The sequence below is a fragment of the Artibeus jamaicensis genome, unplaced genomic scaffold (assembly GCF_021234435.1).
Source record: "Artibeus jamaicensis isolate MK-2021 breed Jamaican fruit bat unplaced genomic scaffold, CSHL_Jam_final contig_447, whole genome shotgun sequence".
Classification (NCBI taxonomy): domain Eukaryota; kingdom Metazoa; phylum Chordata; class Mammalia; order Chiroptera; family Phyllostomidae; genus Artibeus; species Artibeus jamaicensis.
Window position 1 is genome coordinate 1191666 of NW_026521834.1, and position 4722 is coordinate 1196387.

Sequence of the window (4722 nt, forward strand, 5' to 3'; positions counted from 1 at the left end):
TCACAATGCACCTATGCTTGTATGTATCAATTAGTATGCTTTTGGTTTCAGGTAACAGAACTCCAATTCTAAAGCAGCTTAATGAGTAGGGCCTATTGTCTCTTTACCAGTAGTCTTGAAGTAGATGGTTCCAGAGTTGGCTCAGTGATGTCAGGGTTCTAAGTTAGCAGCTCTACAATACTCTGGGGTCTTCCACATATGGTTGCAGCGTTTCCAAACTCATATGATGATATCCAAAATCAGGGAAGATACATGAGTTTTCTAAGTCTCCCACAATAAGGTACAACAGACTGGGTGTCTTAAACAATAGGACTTTATTGTCATAATTCTGAAGGTTAGAAGTTCAAGATTAAGCTGTTTGCCAGGTTGGTTTCTCCTGAGGCCTTGCTTCATGGCTTAGATGACCATCTTCTTCCTATGTCCTCAGATGGTCTTTCCTCTGTGAGTGTCTGTGTACAAATTTCTCTTTCTTTATAAGAATACCAGTCATGTTGAATTAGGATCCTCTCTAATGGCCTCATTTTAATTACCTCTTTAAACACTGTATCTCCAAATACAGTCACGTTCTGAATCACTGAAAGTTAGGGCTTCAACATGAACTTTAGGTATGACACAATTCAGTTCATAACAGAAAAGATGCAGGGATAGAGTTCCCCTCTGGCACTCTCTCTTTTCAGGTGAAAAATCTTTCCCAGAATCCTTTCAAGTAGACTTACATAGCAGTGTTTGGTAACATGCCCTTTTGCTAGTTTACAAGGGAGTCTAGGAAAGCGTGTTCACTTATGTAATGGGAAAAGGGCTCTGCCAACTGGAAAGAAAGTATCAGAAAGGGTAATTAGGTGGGTCACCACACTGCCTATTGCACTACACTTCACATTGTGTCAAGCTTATTTGCTTTTGCATTTACCTCTCCCTTTATATTCCCAGCTCTTTGAAGAAGGGACCAGCATTTCAATCATCTGTGTACCCTTAGTGATTAGCACAGTTCCTAGCTCATAGAAGGTTCTCAGCCAATATCTATTAAAGAAATGAAGAAATATAATTTAATGAACTAGATGAACCTGTTCATGTTATGTTTTATTACAGTATTAAACTTTGTTCATATGTTTGCCTTGCATAGTCTGTGGTTCACACCTTTAAATAATTGTAGGGAATATTGCTAATGTAACTATTGTTACAATCAGAGGATACCAAGCTACATGAGATTTTTCTCCATAAAGTCTGGCATAGTACATGGTATCTAGTAACTGCTGCATGAATTGTTATGAAATAAACAATGGGTGAATGAGTAACTAATATTTAAAATGATATTTAAAATATTATACAAACTTAAGGAGTTATTTTTTTTTTCAGAAAAATGTCTTTCAGAACTAGGCATCCACTCTGCTCTGTAGGTACTCACAAAGTTGGTATGTCACCAGGTATTTGTATCATCTATTTCTATCATATCCTATTTTACTAAAGAATGATCCTGATGAACTTGGCCAATAGGCCCATAATACTCAGGGAAATTTCATCTGAAAAGTAAAGATATATTCATAAGTATAAAACAGAGCTGTTTAGAAGGGTGTTTGATTTCGAATCTATTGAGTTTCAAGACAATTGTCACAAATCCACACAAAACACTGCTGGATTCTGGCATGTCACTTTTGCTCCATATAACCCCACATATCTGACCTTTCATATTCTACAGAATAGGGAAGAACAAAGCACCTAACTAATGAATGGCATTATTTGTGAGGGTAAGTGATGACTGATTTGGTGGTGGTTCCCCAAATTCTGGCCACCCCTCACCATGCTAGAGAGACTCTCACAGTTCTCGTGTAATGCTTACTTCCCTCTCTGCACCAAGGTGAGAGGACTCAGGAAGGTATGGTGTGAATTACGCTAGTAAATGAGGAGCAGGGGAGGCAAACAAAAATCAACGTTGCCACAAACAACTGGGTTCCAAGAGGCAGTGTACTTTGGCACCGGGAGACAAACAGTGTAACCAAAAGCTGAGTGTCCTCTTGCCCTCTTTCAGACCCAAGGGATCCACACCTCCCTCACACAGTTCAAGTAATGAGGTTCAATTAAAGCATTCAGGTTCAATAAATGTTTCAAGGCTTCAGGGACAGTCTCAGGGCAGAATATTTTCCATGAGGAACTTGTGTGAAACTAGCACTGTTCTGAGTCAGATTGACATGTAGCGACAGACAAGGACTTGGTCTGCACCCAGTATTTGCAAAATGTAGAAACCGGACAAGATGGCACGTGTGTGTGTGCGTGCTTCTGTGGTACACGTTCTCTGTCCCCAGGTGCTGCCCTGACAGCCAAGAGGAGGTGTATGCTAGGATGTTTTCCTTTCAAGCTTTGACTTTTTCTTCTTTTCTCAAAGTATTAGCAGCCTAGATTTTTGTGGCAAAATCAAGACCTGTTATTATAATAACAGTGATTTTTGAAATTGTGCCAATGATCCTGGTCCTAACACATTAACCAAGCTCATTACAATAGTTTATTGTTGAGAAAAATATCCTGGCAGTACATGTAACTAGAAATTCTGCCTTCAGAATTGAAGCCAAAATATGATAGATTCCCACTTCCTTCTGATGTCCAACTACTGTATGTGAATTCCCACTCCCCTCTCCCTGCTGCCAAAATAATAACTAGCTTTACACTGATGTTTTCTGCTTTCAACTGTAGCTTTAACTCTCCACTGGCATCTCATGCACTAAAGCACACTGCTTTTTGAAATACCATTACTTGCATCCCACATATCAAAGGTACAATAATTGAAGAGACACAGCAAGATTCTGCAGTGACTTCTGAGCCATTTAGAAAACATTTCATTATCTTCAGAATAGTTTAACATTGGCATATTAATGTATTCTGCAGAGGTTTTTTCATGCTTGGTCCAAGGAGAGTCTCTATGTCAATAAATTATACAATAATACATTCTAATAAATTAAGACAATATCAACAGTCTGGAATGAATAACAGACAAAAACCAACCAAGTGAAAGTGAAGAGAATTAACATAACTAATGTAAAGTCTGGCATTTAGGTTTAAAACTACTTAACAGAAGAGACCTGCGATAATAGTTCTTGTAAGAAAAACATGCGGATTTTGACTATGTACTCAGCAGTGTAAAATGGCCTCTAAAACAGTCAATCCTAGGCAAGGCCATCTTTGAGAAAGAGAGAGTCCAAATCAAGGAGAAAATATTTCACTCTCTATATTAGTAGTCAGACCAGGTCTGTGGAAGACCATGTCTAGTTATTGAAGCCATGTTCGAAAAGAAGCAGCACTAAGGACGTTTCTTCCAGTAACTCCTTACATAAGGTATAATAATAAAACAAAGTACTTAGGTACCTACCACCCAGGCAAAGATGAGAAATTACCATATTTTAGAAGTCTTCTTTGCCCCTCCTGATTTCATATAAGTTCAATGTTTGAATCACCCTAATTGTAGAAAGTTCCTGTTCATATGGAGCTAAAATGTATTCTACTGACACGCATACCCATAACTCCTAGTTCTGGGTACTGGGGCAATGCAGATTCAAAGTAATGTTTTTTCCATGTGACTTTCCAGTTTATGGGATGATGCTCCAACTACTGAGCCACACAGGCCAGGACAAGGTGGCTGACTTTTAATTTGATTCAAGACCTCACTACATTGTTTACTACAACCATTACTAGTGCTTGTTAGACTATGATCATCAAATCTCCATTACAGTGATTATCATTTTTATTGGCTATTATATAATGAGAATTAGATAAGACAGCCTCTGTCCTCTTGGGACTACAAGTGATGTAGACAGTCACAATGAAAACACAGTGAAAGCCAGATATGAACAGTGTATAAATACAAAAGAGAGCAAAAAGTTTATGTGGCAAACAGGTCAAGGTTTCAGGTCTTATAAGAGTAGGGAATGGCCTTGGCTGGTGTAGCTCAGTGAATTGAGCATGGGCTGTGAACCAAAGAGTTGCCAGTGGGATTCCCAGTCAGGGCACATGCCTGATTGAAGGCCAGATTCCCAGGAGGGGGCACATGAGAAGCAACCACACATAGATATTTCTCTCCCTCTCTTCTTCCCTTCCCCTCTCTCTAAAAATAAATAAAATCTGCCCTGGCTGGTGTAGCTCAGTGGATTGAGCACGAGCTGCGAACCAAAGGGTCACAGTTTGATTCCCAGTCAGGGCATATGCCTGGGTTGTGTGCCCAGCCCCCAGTGGGGGCCATGTGAGAGGCAACCACACGTTGATGTTTCTCTCCCTCTCTTTCTCCTTCCCTTCTCCTCTCTCTAAAAATAAAAAAGAAATAAAATATTTTTTTAATAAAATAAATAAATAAAATCTTTTTTTAAAAAAAGAGTAGGGAACAAATAAAGGGTCTTGAAAAACACAACCTAAATAGGCTAAGAGAAGCTAGCCCTCTGCTCCAATTAACTTCAGCAAGCTTCCTGGAAAAAGTTAGCCTTCAGAAATATATAGATTCTGTCAATCAAACATTTGGTTAGGGGAACCTGGCTCCTAGTCTGCCAGGAAAAAAAAAGGGGGTGGGGGGGTGCGAATAGTTTAAGTGGCCATTTCCTCGTCTAAATAAATACTGTCCCATGCTGTTCCTTAATGATCTCTACCCTCTCCACTGTGCTGATTTGAGATGGAGGAACCAAGACCTAAAAAAGGGAAATGAGAGGAAGGGGTATTTGTGGACTGTAATGGATGTGGAATCAGGGAGAG